General features: G+C 43.7%; 1 pseudogene; it reads left to right on the top strand.

Moving 5' to 3' along the window:
* The window catches only part of LOC102125789 (keratin, type I cytoskeletal 18 pseudogene), a 51237-nt pseudogene extending 34744 nt beyond the window's left edge, over positions 1-16493 (top strand).
* Positions 16494-16918: the final 425 nt, after the last annotated feature.

Raw genomic sequence — 16918 nt, 5'->3', positions numbered from 1 at the left:
TCCCAACACCTCCACCTCCCTTGGAGGCCGAGGCAGGTGGATCATTAGTCAGGAGTTTGAGACCAACCTGGCAACATGGTGAATCCCCATCTTTACTAAAAATACAAAAATTAGCTGGGCGTGGTCATGGGCACCTGTAATCCCAGCTAGTTGGGAGGCTGAGGCAGGAGAATGGCTTGAACTCTTCTGGAGGTGGAGGTTGCAGTGAGCTGAGGTCGTGCCATTGCACTCCAGCCTGGGTGACAGAGCAAGAATCCATCTTAAAAAAACAAAAATGTGGGAGGCTGAGGCGGGAAGATCTCTTGATCTCAGGAGTTTGAGACAAGCCTGGGCTACAATAGTGAGACCCTGTCTTTACAAAAAAAAAAAATTAGCCTGGCATGGTGGTGTGCACCCTTAGCCCTAGCTACTTGGGCAGCTTAGGTGGGAGGATCACTTGAGGCCAGGAAGTTGAGGCTGCAGGGAACCCTGTCCATGTCAGTGTGCTCCAGCCTGGGTGACAGAGTGAGACCATGTCTCAACACACACACACACACACACACACACACACACACACACACACACACACACACACACACACCTATAACTAGAAGGCAGAAATGGGAAATATTAGAATAGGCACAAATCTCATACTTATTTATTGTTTACTGTGTGCTAAGCACTTAACAAATATCTCACTAAAATCTTATAATAAGCCCCTGAGAGAATTACTGTTATTCCCATTTTGTGGAAGAAACTGAGGCTTAGAGAAGTTCAATAGTTCAAGGATAAGCAACCAGTAAACTAGAGAATCAGGATTAAGATCTTAGTCCTTCTGCCTGCAAAACTCATGCCACACTGAATGTGGAAGGCTTTAATGCTCCTCCAGTGCGGAATTGCATTTTGTAAGCCAAAGGCAATTTTTGATCAGAAGGGAGGTATAGCCTTAGAGCAGGAAGAGATACTGAAGGCCGGACATGGTGGCTCATGCCTGTAATTCTAGCACTTTGGGAGGCCAATGTGGGTGGATTGTTTGAACTCAGGAGTTCGAGATCAGCCTGGGCAACATGGCAAAACCCTGTCTCTACTAAATATACAAAAAAAAAAAAATTAGCTGGGCACCCTAGCGCATGCCTGTAGTCCCAGCTACCTTGGGGACTGAGGTAGGATGATCGCTTGAGCTCAGAAAGTCAAGGCTGCAGTGAGCTGAGATCATGCCACTGCACTCCAGCATGAGTGACAAAGTGAGACCCTTTCTTTAAAAAAAAAGAGATTGAAGATAATTTAATCTAAAACTCATTTATACAGTTGAGAAATTTATTTTTAGCATTCCACAATGTTTTAGTGATACTGCTGAAACCCAAACCCAAATTCTTTGATTTGAAATCTAAAGCTCTTTTCAGTACCCCAGCCAGGCATTTGTGGTGGAAATAAAATAATAGTCTGGTCAATAAATGTCTGAGGATGGAGATGGAAAACCATTTAGAACGTTATCTGGGTATGAGTGTAGATAAAGGCTTGAAAGAGTAATAGCATTGGAAATGGAAAGGGAGGTATAACTATGAAGGTTGATAAAACAAGTGAGCGGCCGGGCGCTGTGGCTCAAGCCTGTAATCCCAGCACTTTGGGAGGCCGAGACAGGCGGATCACGAGGTCAGGAGATCGAGACCATCCTGGCTAACACGGTGAAAGCCCGTCTCTACTAAAAAATACAAAAAACTAGCCGGGCGAGGTGGCGGGCGCCTGTAGTCCCAGCTACTCGGGAGGCTGAGGCAGGAGAATGGCGTGAACCCAGGAGGCGGAGCTTGCAGTGAGCTGAGATCCGGCCACTGCACTCCAGCCTGGGTGACAGAGCGAGACTCCGTCTCAAACAAACAAACAAAAAAGTGAACTATGAAGCACAGTATATAGTCAGTTTATGCATGTGTTTGACTAGCAAGCCCCTGTTCACTATATTTAGTGTTAATCCTTTATTATAGCTATCATTTATTGTTTACTGAGTGCTTGCACATGGATTATCTAATTTAATCCTCTTTGAGGTAGATATTCACATTTTATAGGCGAGGAAATTAACATTCTGAGCAATAATTTGCCCAAGATCTTATAGCAAATAAGTGGTAGAATCATGGTGCCGAAACCTGTGCTTTTAACCAATACGCCTTAACGCACCTAAGCTGTAGGTGCTAGCTCACTTCTCTATCCTGGGGAGATATGATAGTGGTGGTGAATACTAGGGCTACAGAATTGAAATATACTGGGCCAGAAAAAGTGGAGATAATTCTGAATATGATATATTTTCTTAGGGCACTTGAAGTCGTAATATGTATTTTTCATGATGAGTATAAATTCACTAGAAACCTGAGGTTAAAACTGAGTGGTAAGAACTTTTGCCAATTATTTAGAGATGGAAATCAGTGTCCAGGGAAAAAGAAAATACTGTAACATATATCTTATGCTATAATTTCCTCCCTGATTTCTTCTTATACTTTATATTTCTCTCCTGTGGCATTTTAAATGTTCTATCTTGTATAATTTTTGTCGATGTGTCTCTTTTACCCTCAGTAGACTGTAAATTCCTAAAGGATAGTAATTACTGTGCATTTATGTATTCTCTATTGTTGCTTTTCTTGTTTTGTATTCTGCATTTGTTTATTGCGTACTTAGAATGTGCCAGAGCTGGGTCGGGCGTGGTGGCTCACGACTGTAATCCCAGCACTTTGAGAGGCTGAGGTGGGCGGATTACCAGCCTGGCCAACATGGCGAAATCCTGTCTCTCCTAAAAATACAAAAATTAGCCAGGCATGTTGGTGCATGCCTGTAATCCCAGCTACTTGAAAGCCGAGGCATGAGAATCACTTGAACTCAGGAGGCGGAGGTTGCAGTGAGCCACCTGGGTGACAGTGCAAGACTCTGTCTCAAAAAAAAAAAAAAAAAAGTCAGATCTGTACCAAGTCTTTAAGAATGAATAAGATATAACTTCTGCCCTCCAGATGCTTATTTCTAATAAGGAGACAAATGTAACATTTAATACAGTATAATGACTGTTGTAATTATGAAGTTAAAGGTACAGTGGAGGCTTAATAGAGAACTGAGCAATTTAACTTAGAATTTCAATTTGTTGGCCAGGTGCGTTGGCTCAGGCCTGTAATCCCAGCACTTTGGGAGGCTGAGGCAGGTGGATTACCTGAGGTCGGGAGTTCGAAACCAGCAGACCAACATGGAGACACCCCATCTCTACAGTACAAAATTAGCTGGTCCTGGTGGTGCATGCCTGTAATCTCAGCTACTCGGGAGGCTGAGGCAGGAGAATGGGAGGCGGAGGTTGCAGTGAGCCGAGATTGCGCCATTGCACTCCATCCAGGGCAAGAAGAGCAAAACTCCGTCTCAAAAAACAAAAAACGAATTTCTATTTTTTTATTTTAATGATTAACAAGTGAAAAGTCTCAGACTGTGAAAATAAAGAATCAAGCAACTATTGTGTGTCCATGCAACTATACTTGCTGATAGTTACATGGAGCACAGGTGTCTGTGAGTTAGTGGAATCTCTTTGTTCTTCCATGAGAAGCATTGGTATTTTAAAGTGGGATGAAATCTGAAAATAAGAACACAAAATAAAAAGTGTTTTATAAGAAATCTATTTTATTAAAGAAAATCTTTAGAAAGTTCATTTAAAATTTACCACCAGAATTCAAAGTAATGGTGCTTAAACACTTGGAAAAGAGAACAAAGAGTAATATCTTCTCATGTAGTGTAATATCTTTGGATTTAAACAGTTTAAAATGCAGTTTTTCCTTTCTCACTGAATCTTCCCAAACCAGTAGATAGAACTCCCACTGGATTTTCTTGTAACTCCCATTTGGTTCAGAAGGAGGGAGCAAAGAATGTAGGAGCTGGGGCCTGGTGGTAGCATAGGTATTTGAAATTGACTGAGTGTAAGACAGTAGCAAGTGTTGTGAGTTGTGCCATGTTTAGAGAGGACTGATTGTTGCCACCTGGGATTATAGTCTCAGTGTAACATTTTAAAGTTATTTGAAAACTTCTGAACTTACCTGAACAATGAATGAGAATTAAAAAATGAAAAAATAAACATTTTACACTTAAATATTTCATTTAGATGAACTTTATAGAGGAGCTAGTAGCCAAGCTTCTATTTTTGAGATCCCCATGATTGTAAAGGGGCTCACATTTGTCCCCTGTGTAGTCCAAGATCAGTCCCCTGTCCTGGATCTTTTCTCTAGAGAATCTGACTCAGTATGTCCGGGGCACAAGAAGCTCTACATTTAGGGCTGGGCTCAGTGGCTCATGCCTGTGATACCAGCACTTTGGGAGGCTGAGGCAGGCCAATCATTTGAGGTTGGGAGTTCAAGACCAGCCTGACAATACGGTGAAACCCCATCTCTACTAAAAATACAAAAATTAGCTGGGTGTGGTGGCAGGCACCTGTAATCTCAGCTACTGGGGAGGCTGAGGCAAGATAATTGCTTGAACCCAGGAGTCGGAGGTTGCAGTGAGCCGAGATTACGCCACTGCACTCCAGCCTGGGCTACAAAATGAGATTCTGTCTTAAGAAGCTCTACATTTAACAAGCCCTGCAGGTGCTTTTGATGAGCAGCTGGGTTTAAGAACCTTATCTCAAGACTATTTTTTTCCTTTACAGGTTTTGCCCTTTGATGAGCTAAATGTAGAGGCAAAGTGGGTGAAGTGAAAATGACCAGATTGTTGCCACTACTTTTTTTTTTTTTTTTTTTTGAGACGGAGTCTTGCTCTGTCGCCCAGGTTGGAGTGCAGTGGCCGGATCTCAGCTCACTGCAAGCTCCGCCTCCTGGGTTTACGCCATTCTCCTGGCTCAGCCTCCCGAGTAGCTGGGACTACAGGCGCCCGCCACCTCGCCCGGCTAGTTTTTTGTATTTTTTTTAGTAGAGATGGGGTTTCACCGTGTTAGCCAGGATGGTCTCGATCTCCTGACCTCGTGATCCGCCTGTCTCGGCCTCCCAAAGTGCTGGGATTACAGGCTTGAGCCACCACGCCCGGCCTGTTGCCACTACTTTTAAGTAAAGTAACAACAAACTGATGTGATGGTATGTAGGTTACACAGCATTTGCATATTTCATTTAGATTTGTAACCCTTTAAATAATTGTTATTATTAATATCCCTATTTTATAGTTGAAAGAGGGAAGCACCAAGGAGTTAAATGACTTTCTCAGTGTCCCCCAGCTTGTCTGTGGTAGAACTAAACCTTCAACCCAGATCTCTTAACTCCCAAACCCTGTTTCATGCTCACAGTGATAAGAGGCAACCTGGATGCAAAGTAGATGTGTATTACAGGTTGAGGAGGGGTGAATAGTTTCATGAACTTTTAAAAAGCAGTTCCATTTTTAAATTCTTCCTAGAGCTTCTATAAACCTTTTTTAAGACAGCAACAGTGACTCTGGCTTATTTGCTACTAGTTCTCTGCTTTGTTATCACCCAAGCCCACCATGGACCCCATGCTAGAGAGGGCTAAGACTTTCTTCTTCTTCTTTTTTTTTTTGTTTTTGTTTTTGAGACAGAGTCTCGCTCTTGTTGCCCAGGCTGGAGTACAGTGGCATGATCTCGGCTCACTGCAACCTCCATCTCTCACGTTCAAGCAATTCTCCTGCCTCAGCCTCCCAAGTAGCTGGGATTACAGGCACACACCACCACGCACGGCTAATGTTTGTATTTTTAGTAGAGACAGTCAGTCTGGCCTCAAACTCCTGACCTCAGGTGATTCACCCGCCTTGGCATCCCAAAGTGCTGGGATTACAGGTGTGAGCCACTGTGCCCAGCAAGTCTTCTATTTTCTAATGGCCACACTCCCAACAAGTCATGCTTGTGCATCACCTGTTTCTTTTTCTTTTTCTTTTCTTTTCTTTTTTTTTTGAGAGACAGTCTCGCTCTGTCACCCAGGGTGGAGTACAGTGGCGTGATCAAGGCTCACTGCAACCTTCGCCTCCTGGGTTCAAGAGATTCTCCTGCCTCATCTTCCCAAGTAGCTGGGACTACAGGCGTGCACCAGCATGCCCAGCTAATTTTGTATTTTTAGTTGAGATGGGGTTTCACTATATGTTGGCCAGGGTGGTCTCCAACTCCTGACCTCAAATGATCCACCCGCCTCAGCCTCCCAATGTGCTGGGATTACAGCCATGAGCCACAGCGCCTGGCCTCCAATGTTTCTTATTGACTTCCAGCATGTTGTGTTGTTGGAATTCCCAGTTCAGTTTGAAACAGATTTTCCACTTGGCATATTAGTAGTTCCTATCATGCCATTCATACTTGCTTTGTTGTTTCACATATATCTTTTCATAGCATGAAATGTAGTGATTGGAATTGCATTATGGGTTACATCTTCTCTAATTGGTTCAAAGCAAATAGAGATTGGATGGGAAAAGTCAGTGGATTATGGGCCTGCACAAAAGTGCTTTGATGAACATCTGTGTCATGTACATCTCAGTGTATGCCAGAACCTCTCTAGGACATATTCCTTTAAGTGCTGGGTCATAGGATGGACACATGCTTTATTCTACTAGTTATTGTCAGAAAGCATTTAAAGTGTTTTACCAATTTATTTGTATCTTTTACTTATTGATTTTTTTTTGAGACGGAGTCTTGCTCTGTCACTCAGGCTGGAGTGCAGTAGCGCGATCTCTGCTCACTGCAAGCTCCACCTCCCAGGTTCACAGCATTCTCCTGCCTCAGCCTCCAGAATAGCTGGGACTACAGGCGCCCACCACCATACCCAGCTAATTTTTTGTATTTTTAGTAGAGACGGGGTTTCACCATGTTAACCAGGATGGTCTCGATCTCCTGACCTTGTGATCTGCCTGCCTCAGCCTCCCAAAGTGCTGGGATTACAGGCGTGAGCCACTGCGCCCAGTCCTTTTACCAATTTATAATCCTACCAGCTGGGTATGAGAGTTCCAGTTTCCTTATGTCCTCAAACTTTAACATATATGTCAGTTTGACAGGATAAATGTGATCTCATTGCTTCTCATTTGTGTTTTCCTGGTTGCGTGTCATTTTGTGTATTGATTGACCATTTGGGTTTTCTTTTCTATCATTTGCCCTTTCTCCATTAAAAACAAAAACACAAACAAAAAAAACTGCCTTGTTTGACTTTTCCTATTGACTTGTAACAATCCTTTATATATTTTCTGCACATCAGTCCTTTGTTATCTGCTGCAGAGATCCTCCAGTCTGTGTTATTCATTTATTTGTTTATTTTGTGGCTTTGGTGTACAGAAGTTTTTGTTTGTTTGTTTGTTTGTTTTTAAGGTAGTCAGATGTATCAATCTTTTCCTTTGTGGTTTGTGGGTTTTGGGGGGGGGGGGCGGGTGGTTTTTGGGTTTTGTCTTTTTTTTTTTTTTTTGAGACAAAGTCTGGCTCTGTTGCCCAGGTTGGTGTGCAGTGGTATCATCTTGGCTCACTGCAACCTCCGCCACCCGGGTTCAAGTGATTCTCTTGCCTCAGCCTCCCGAGTGGCTGGGATTACAGGTGCACGCCACCATGCCTGGCTAATTTTTTGTATTTTTAGTAGAGATGGGGTTTCACCATGTTGGTTAGGCTGCTCTCGAACTCCTGACCTCGTGATCTGCCCGCCTCGGCCTCCCCAAGTGCTGGGATTACAGGCGTGAGTCACCGCGCCCGGCCTGTAGTCCCTTCTTTCAAAAGCTCTCAAATACGCGGGGCTCTGTCTGGGCTCTTTCTTTCATCTTGGGTCAGGCGTAAGATCTGCCTTTCCTTGTCCGTCTGTACCTGCACTGCCGCCATATTCTTTTCATTGCTATTGCTTTATAAGTCGTAATGGCGGGTGGGACACGCCATTCCTCCTCCTCCTTCTTCAGAGTGATCATGGCTATTCTTTGTCTCCCCCCTTTTTATTATGTCACTCTTCCTGTTGATAATGTTACCAACTCTCTGATTTTTCTGTTAAGTCACCATTGAAAATTTACGTCACAGCCTAAGTCAGGACTTCCTTAGGGTCCTAATTCTCTTTTCCATCCCTGTTACCATCCAGACCCCTACATCTGTTCGCATGGTAGCCCTGATCAGATGTCAGCTACCTCAGGCTGCATCCTACATCAGCCCCCATACCTCCACACCCCCGCATCATCCAAGAATATTCTGGACTTACCTTCCAGATGCAGCAGTCTGGTCTCAGACTCTAGCAATGATTTCTAGTTGCTTCTCAGAGCCACAGGTCTTGCCTAGGAGCACTCCAGGGAGTCATTTGACAGCTTGCCCAGCTTCTTCTGGTGCCCTAGGGCATTCCTGTAGGCCACAGGGAAGCTGTGGAAAAGACTAGGCACAAGCTGAAGCCAAAGTTGGATGCCTGACTGGCATTAGTAAATTTGGGGTCGTGGTTTGCAGTGCTCACGGTGTAGAGTGGTTGCTGACCTTTCCTCCATGGTTGGAGATGATGTGAGAGCCCAGCAGGCACCCTTCACGTGGGCTCTAACTTGCAGAGACCTCCACCATGAGCACCAGGAGGTGGATGGTGGGGCCAGTATAAGCAGTATCCCGAGGACTGATCATGGAGAACCACAAGGAAGGGTCTTGAGGGTGACGTTGGCCAGGCCCTGGGAAGCCTCCAGAGAGTGCTACTCAGATCCAGGGTACAGTGTTGCATCTCCAAATGAGATGGCAGTTCCTTCATATTGCCAGGGAAAGATGTTTACCAAACGGGAGGTCGCTGTCTTTCAGGCCTTTCTCTGAACGGTTTCCTCCAACGATTTGCTTCCTTCTCCTCTCCCACTGACCCAACTCTCTTTCAAGCAGCCCACCCTGCTTGCAATCCACATAACATGTCTTGTATGCCTTTTTGCATATCGTTTTCTTCTATCTTCCTCCACCAAATGATGTCTTCCTTCTTCAAAGTGATGCTCAGAACTCTCTCCATCCACAAAACTTAGCTGGTTTTTCTTTCTCAACTCCACCCCTCTGTCTGCTTGCCAGTGACAGCACTGTGCAGAGCTGCCCCTCTTTCTGTTTGTTAACACTTATGTGTATTGCTTTTCTCATAATCTTCCCAGGGATTGTTCATGTCTACCCAGCCTGTCATTCCTAATCATGTTGTTTCTCAAGGACAAGGATTATATCTCCCTTGCCCTTTGACTTTTCATAGTACAGGTCAGTGCTTAGCATATTGGGTCATAGAACAGAACGTGGGATTGGCTGGGTCCAGTTTGAGGTTTATCACTTGCTGTGCGACCTTAAACAAGTTACATAACCTTTCTGGGTTTTAGTCATCTTATTTATAAAATGAGGACAATAATGGTACTTTCCTCATAGGGTTATTGACTTGGCAGAGTATCTTGGATATGGTAAGCACCCATAATAATACTGCCTATCAGTGTTATTAGTAGTAGTGAAGATATTAGAAACCATGCCAAAATATGAGGCCTAAAGTGCCACATACAAATTTTACGGTTCAGTGATGCTGTCAATTTAAATCAGTTACACCTTGGCATCAGAAAAATTGTCTTTCTTGACTGAAGCACTGTTGATTACTGATCTGGCTCATTTCCTCCCTCTTCCTGTGATAGGCAAGTAGGACAAGCAAGGCTGCGCACAACAAAGTTAATGGGATATGATCTAAATCAAATTATAGTTCCATTAAGCAAACAACAACTTCAGCAGGCTTATATTAATTTCCAGGAATGGCAAGTTGATTTGGCAGGTTTTATTGATGTTCTTGATCATCATTATCCTAAATCCAAAATATTCCAATTTCTTAAATTAACATCATGGATATTGCCTTCCATTATTCAAAAAACCCCTACTGAAGGGGCCATTACTGTTTTTACTGATGGATCTAGTAATAAAAAGACCTCATTTGTGGGACCTCAACAACACGTTTTTCAAACTGACTTTGCTTCTGCTCAAAGGCCTGAACTTATGGCTGTGGTAACAGTGTTAAAAACTTTTACACTGCCAGTAAACATTGTTTCTGATTCAGCTATGTAGTGCAAGCCACGCAAAATACTGAATGTACCTTAATTCAAAATGTTACTAATGACCAACTTAATCTTTTATTTTATTCTTTACAGCAAGCAGTACAACAAAGGCATTCCCCTTTCTATAACACTCATATAAGAGGACATACTAACCTCCCTGGCCCTTTAATGAAACTTAATCAAAGGGCAGATAATTATATGGGGAAGAGGATTTGTTTGTGTCTCTCCAGGTAACAATCAGGTTGTCTGTATGGGTGCCCACCAAACATCTGAAGATCTATTATGAGCTACAGCAGGAAGAGAGGACTCTGGGAAGAGCCAGAACTCCCAATATGAGTGATGGCACAAATATATATCTCAAAGATGAAGAAAAAAAACAAGAATAGTTATCATGCAAATTCTCCAAAATAGGGACAAATCAAGAAGTTGGTGCAGATGGCAACAGACAACTTGAAAGCACAGAACAAACTAAAAACAACTAGTAACCTGATGGTGGCCATGCTGGTGACACTCACCATGGCGGTAAGCCTCAATATGTTGGAGCAACTCAAAACTTCACTTATTGGGCATATGTCCCATTTCCTCCTTTAATTAGGTCTGTGAGTTGGATGGACCGTGTTATTGAGGTGTACACCAATGACAGTACCTGGCTGCCTGAGCCCATAGATAGCCGAGGGCCAGTGCATCTGAATGAAGAAGGGATAAAAATAAATATATCCATAGAATATAAATATCCCCCAATATACCTGGGACCTGCTGTTGGCTGTTTACAGATTGACACACAGGCCTGGGTGGCAGTAGTACCTGAAAAAATAAATCATGGGCTGCTTTGCATATGATTTTGGGGTGTAGTTTAAAATATAATCATTCCCATCCTAAAACCCTGCAGTTCCATCCAAATAAGTTCAAATATAAACAAAATAGAGTTTAGTTTAAAGGTGTGGATGCTTAAACTTGGGAAGATTGTATAGCAAGTAAGGCTGAGGTACTACAAAATAATTCCTATGGAATCATCATTAATTAGTCCCCTAAGAGGATCTTTAAAAAAAAAAATAGCACCAGAAGGCCTTCTTGTAGAACAAATGTAATAAACCGATGGAATCATTGGCAATTAAATCATGCACAATATATTCAGACAAAAGCTTAGGTCCTTATCATATAGAGTCCTACTGACATTGTCACCCCTAGTCCAAAAATAATATCTCCTGCCATAGGACAGGAACATTCTGAATTATTAGCTATGGCTCAAAGTTCAATAAAAATTTGGGAGGGTAAATATAACAAGTATAAAGGGGAGGGAGGTAAAAATAAATATGCTCTTTCTTTTCTTTCCAACAGGACTTTTTGGATTCAAAGTTGTGTTTGGCCACCTTTTGTGCTGGCAATAGGAAATGTTACTCTTAATATAAATACACACGTTATTTCATGCCCCAAATGTCATTTGTTTACCTGTATTAATTCAACTTTTAATAAAAATCAGACTATCCTAATAATTAAAGCCAGGGAAGGAGTTTGGATCCCTATGTCTTTAGACAGTGGAAGGCATCTCCATCCATTCATGTAGTAACTGAAAACCTTAAAAAGCTTTTATCCCATTCAAAAAGATTTATAGTTGCTATAATTGACCTCATTGCTGTTACTACTGCTACCGCAATAGCTAGTGTGGCTCTGCATTCATCTGTACAAACTGTTACATTTGTCAGTAAGTGGCAAAATAATTCCACAAAATTATGGAACTCTCAAACTCAAATAAGTAAAAAAATAGTTAACCCAATTAATGATCTCCATCAGACAGTGATTTGAATGGGAGATTGTATTATAAGTTTAAAAAGTAAAGTTGAAAAGCAATGTGATTGAAATACCTCTGATTTTTACATTACTCCCCATCTGTATAATAAAACAGAGCATGCGTGGGAAAAAGTTAAGAGACATTTAAAAGATCATACTGGAAATTTATCTTTAGATCTTGCAAAATTGAAGGAAAAAATATTTCAAGCCTCTCAGTCACATATGACACTAATGCCAGGAACTGAAGTGCTTGAAGGAGCTGCAGACAGATTAGCAGCTATTAACCCACTAAAGTGGATCAAGACACTTGGGGGCTCTGTGATTTTAATAATGATTGTGCTTTTAATCTGTGTTGTTTGTCTTTATGTAGTCTGCAGATGCGGAAGCCGCCTCTGGAGAGAAAGCTGCCACCAAGAACGAGCAATAATAGCTGTGGCGGTTTTGTGAAAAAGAAAAGGGAGACATGTTGGTAGAAGAGCTGAGGCAGGATTGGCTTGTCTGTCATAATATAAAAGCGTCTTGGAAGATGTCTGGGGTCCAGGGTCTGAAACCTCTCATGGCCTTTGGAACACCAAGCTCTGTGCCAAAGGGTGGAAGTCTGCTCTGCCACACCACAAATCTAAGCCCAGGGCATAAAACCCCTCGTGGCTTGGATGGAATCCAGGGCTCAGGGCATAAAACCCTTGGTGGCCTCTGGAATGTGCACAGACTTGTTGGTTGCTCTCCCAGGCTCATAAACATGTTATCCATTATCTCAAGCAGCAGAGCATATTCTATATGCATCAAAGAAAATACTAAACCATCACAGCTATGCTTGATGCACTGCTACCTTTCTATCCCCACGTCCTCACACCCTCACCTGTTTACCCCCACATCCACACATCCTCACCACCTGCAGCTGTGTTTGATCACCAATAGTGTGGGCTCCCAGAGCTTGGGGCCTTCGCAGCCTCTGTACCAGCGTTGGCCCCCTGGACCCACCTTATGTACTCTTGTCTTTTCTCATTTCTTTGACTCTGCTGGACTTTGTAGCCCCCATGGCCTGGTGTTGGGTCTGATCACCCCAACAGAAATTGCGCCATTGCACTCCAGCCTGGGCAACAAGAGTGAAACTCTGTCTCAAAAAAAAAAATTTAAAAAATAAAAAAAATAAAGTTCAGAGATATTTTACTGGAATTGGCCATTTCTTCTGAGCTGAGTACTGTGGCTTTTCAGGAGGATTATTCAGAAATGAACAGCAATATTAATTAGTTCCCACACCATGGTTTCTTTTGAGAAGCATTATGGTTTTTGTTTGTTTGTTTCATTCAAGGGAAGCTTTTTTTTTTGAGTCAGTCATATGAATACCACCTGTGGGGGCTGCCTTCCCACCTGACTGCTGGCCTCCTGCCAGGCCCATTCCTCCTGTTCTCTCACATCTTCTTTCTTTTTTTTTTGAGACGGAGTCTCGCTCTGCCGCCCAGGCTGGAGTACAGTGGCCGGATCTCAGCTCACTGCAAGCTCCGCCTCCCAGGTTCACGCCATTCTCCTGCCTCAGCCTCCCGAGTAGCTGGGACTACAGGCACCTGCCACCGCGCCCGGCTAATTTTTTGTATTTTTAGAAGAGACGGGGTTTCACCGTGATAGCCAGGATGGTCTCGATCTCCTGACCTCGTGATCCGCCCGTCTCAGCCTCCCAAAGTGCTGGGATTACAGGCTTGAGCCACCGCGCCCGGCTCTCACATCTTCTTTCACAGCTTCAAAAGCAGCTCTACTCTTGGTTCTGTGCCCCACCTTGTTTTTTTTTTTTTTTTTTTTTGAGATGTAGTTTCACTCTTGTTGCCTAGGCTGGAGTGCAATGGTGCTATATCCCGGCTCACTGCAATCTCCATCTCCCAGGTTCAAGTGATTGTCCTGCCTCAGCCTCCAGAGTAGCTGGGAATATAGGCACCCACCACCACGCCTGGCTAATTTTTGTATTTTTAAGAGAGACAGGGTTTCATGACATTGGCCAGGCTGGTCTTGAACTCCTGACCTTAGATGATCCACATGCTTTGGCCTCCCAAAGTGCTAGGATTACAGGCGTGAGCCAGTGTGCCCGGCCCCCCACCTTGTTCTAATCTCAATTGTCTTTGTTCACTGTGGGCACAACGGCCTAGGAAGGGGCAGTGTCACTGCTGTCACTTTTTTATGGGGCAAGAGGCAGTTTGGATGCTTTCTTCTGTGCACAGTTTAGCTTCTTTGCTCATCGGACTTTGCCTCCTCAACAATCTCATTGTTACATGATTAGAAATGGAAAGAGGTCATTTTGACTGTCTTATCAAAAGGGATAAGGAAAATTGACTACATATATATGTTTATATATTTTTATATATATTTATATATATGTTTATATATATATGTATTTTTGAGGCAGAATCTTCCTCTGTTGCCCAGGCTGGAGTGCAGTGGCACAATCTCAGCTCACTGCAACCTCCACCTCCTGGGTTCAAGCAATTCTCCTGCCTCAGCCTCCCGAGTAGCTGGGACTACAGGCACGTACCACCACACCCAGCTAATTTTTTGTAATTTTTTTTTTAGTAGAGACAAGGTTTCACTGTGTTAGCCAGGATGGTCTCGAACTCCTGACCTCATTATCCACCCGCCTCAGACTCCTAAAGTGCTGGGATTACAGGTGTGAGCAACCACACCCGGCCAAAAATGACCGTATTTATCATATCTCTTTACATCTGTGAATTCTTTCCTGGGCCTTTCCTGTTGATATTTGGTTTTATTTTGGGGATGTCAACATTGTTTAGCCCACTCATTCTTACAGAAAGCCTTAAGCAAACTCTTCTCTGTATGTTTCACATACTAATCTTCCCCTTCCTTTGTGCATTTTTTTTTTTTTTTTTTTTTTGAGACAGAGCCTTACTCTGTCACCCAGGCTGGAATGCAGTGGCACGATCTCGGCTCACTGCCACCTCTGCCTCCTGGGTTCAAGCAATTCTCCTGCCTCAACCTCCTGAGTAGCTGACAGTACAGGCATGCATGACCACACCTTGCTAATTTTTGTATTTTTTAGTGAAGACAGGGTTTCACCATATTGGACAGGCTCGTCTCAAACTCCTGACCTCGTGATCCACCCACCTCGAACTCTCAAAGTGCTGGGATTACAGGCATGAGCCACCGTGCCCCGCCTATGCTTTTTTTTTTTTTTGAACAGACAAAACAACCTCATTATTATAGGGAATTAATCTGCAGTCTTTTTACTAGGTATTTATAATCCATGTGTGAGAACAATCTCAAAGGAAAGAGACCTGTATCAGAAAATTTAGCTTAAGGTATTTATTTGGACAACATTTAAATGTTTATTTTCTAAAGGTAGAAAATTTATTTCTACAGATTTATCTTCAGCTTTAAAAAAAAATTGGCCATCAAAACCTGAGTCCTGTCCTCTTGCTCTCCTCCCCGGACAGCATGAACTTCACCACTTGCTCTACCTTCTCCACCAACTACCAGTCCCTGGGGTCTGTCCAGGCACCCAGCTGGTCAGCAGTGTGGCCAGCGTCTATGCAGGCATCAGGGGCTCTGGTTCCCGGATCTCCATGTCCTGCTCCACCAGCTTCCAGGGCAGCATGGGGTCCGGGGGCCTGCCCGCGGTGATGGCCGGGGGTCTGGCAGGAATGGGAGTCATCCAGAATGAGAAGGAAACCATGCGAAGTCTGAACGACCACCTGGCCTCCTACCTGGACAGAATGAGGAGCCTGGAGACCAAGAACTGGAAACTGGAGAGCAAAATCCAGGAGCACCTGGAGAAGAAGGGACCCCAGGTCAGAGACTGGAGCCATGACTTCAAGACCATCTAGGACCTGAGGGCTCAGATCTTTGCAAATACTGTGGACAATCCCCACATTGTTCTGCAGATCGACAATGCCTGTCTTGCTGGTGATGACTTTAGGGTCAAGTATGAGACAGAGCTGGCCATGCGCCAGTTTGTGGAGAGCGACATCCATGGGCTCCACAAGGTCATTGATAACACCAATGTCACTCAGCTGCAGCTGGAAGCAGAGATCGAGGCTCTCAAAGAGGAGCTGCTCTTCATGAAGAAGAACCATGAAGAGGAGGTAAAGAGCCTATAAGCCCAGATTGCTAGCTCTGGGTTGACCATGGAGGTAGATACCCCCAAATCTCACGACCTCGCCAAGATCATGGCAGACATCGGGTCCAATATGACGAGCTGGTTCCAAAGAACTGAGAGGAGCTGGGCAAGTACTGATCTCAGCAGATTGAGGAGAGCACTGCAGTGGTCACCACGCAGTCTGCCGAGGTTGGAGCTGCTGAGATGACGCTCATGGAGCTGAGACATACAGTCTAGTCCTTGGAGATTGACCTGGACTCCATGAGAAATCTGAAGGCCAGCTTGGAGAACAGCCTGAGGGAGCTGCTATACCCTGCAGATGGAGCAGCTCAACGGGATCCTGCTGCACCTGGAGTCGGAGCTGGCACAGACCTGAGCAGAGGGACAGCACTAGGCCCAGGAGTATGAGGCCCTGCTGAACATCAAGGTCAAGCTGGAGGCTGAGATCACCACCTACCGCCACCTGCTGGAAGACAGCGAGGACTTCAATGTTTGCGATGCCCTGGACAGCAGCAACTCCATGCAAACCATCCAAAAGACCACCACCTGCCGGATATTGGATGGCAAAGTGGTGTCTGAGACCTACAATGCCAAAGTTCTGAGACATTAAGCCAACAGAAGCAGGGGACCCTTTGGGGAACAGGAGGCCAATAACAAGTTCAGATGTTAAAAAAAAAGAAAAAAAAGAAAAAAAATACTGGCATTGTTATGGCATTAACAGTTATATATATGTACTTTTTTTTTCAAACAACATTTATAGCATAACTTGAATTTTCTATTCATTAGTATATACATTTTTCTCTTGAAATGTGTATTTTCTAGTTTATTGGATATTGAAAACAATCTTTATCATTGTAATTTAAATTCACTATCTCTTTTCCAGCAATTATTCTTTTTTGTTTTTTGTACAGTAGTAGAAAACAAAATCCAAGCAAGCATAGACCAGGCAAGATATTCAGCCGTCTAGAAGTCTGGAGATTTTGTCCAGCAAGGAGCCTCCTAACAAAAGGCAGAATGTCAAACTGTGAGTGCTGACCTCTGACATGGCTCTGATACCCCAGACCCATTAAGAGAGGC

This window comes from Macaca fascicularis, chromosome 16 (assembly GCF_037993035.2).
Source record: "Macaca fascicularis isolate 582-1 chromosome 16, T2T-MFA8v1.1".
NCBI classification, from domain to species: domain Eukaryota; kingdom Metazoa; phylum Chordata; class Mammalia; order Primates; family Cercopithecidae; genus Macaca; species Macaca fascicularis.
Note: the sequence above shows the minus strand (reverse complement) of the source record. Positions and strands in the feature narration are given on the sequence as shown.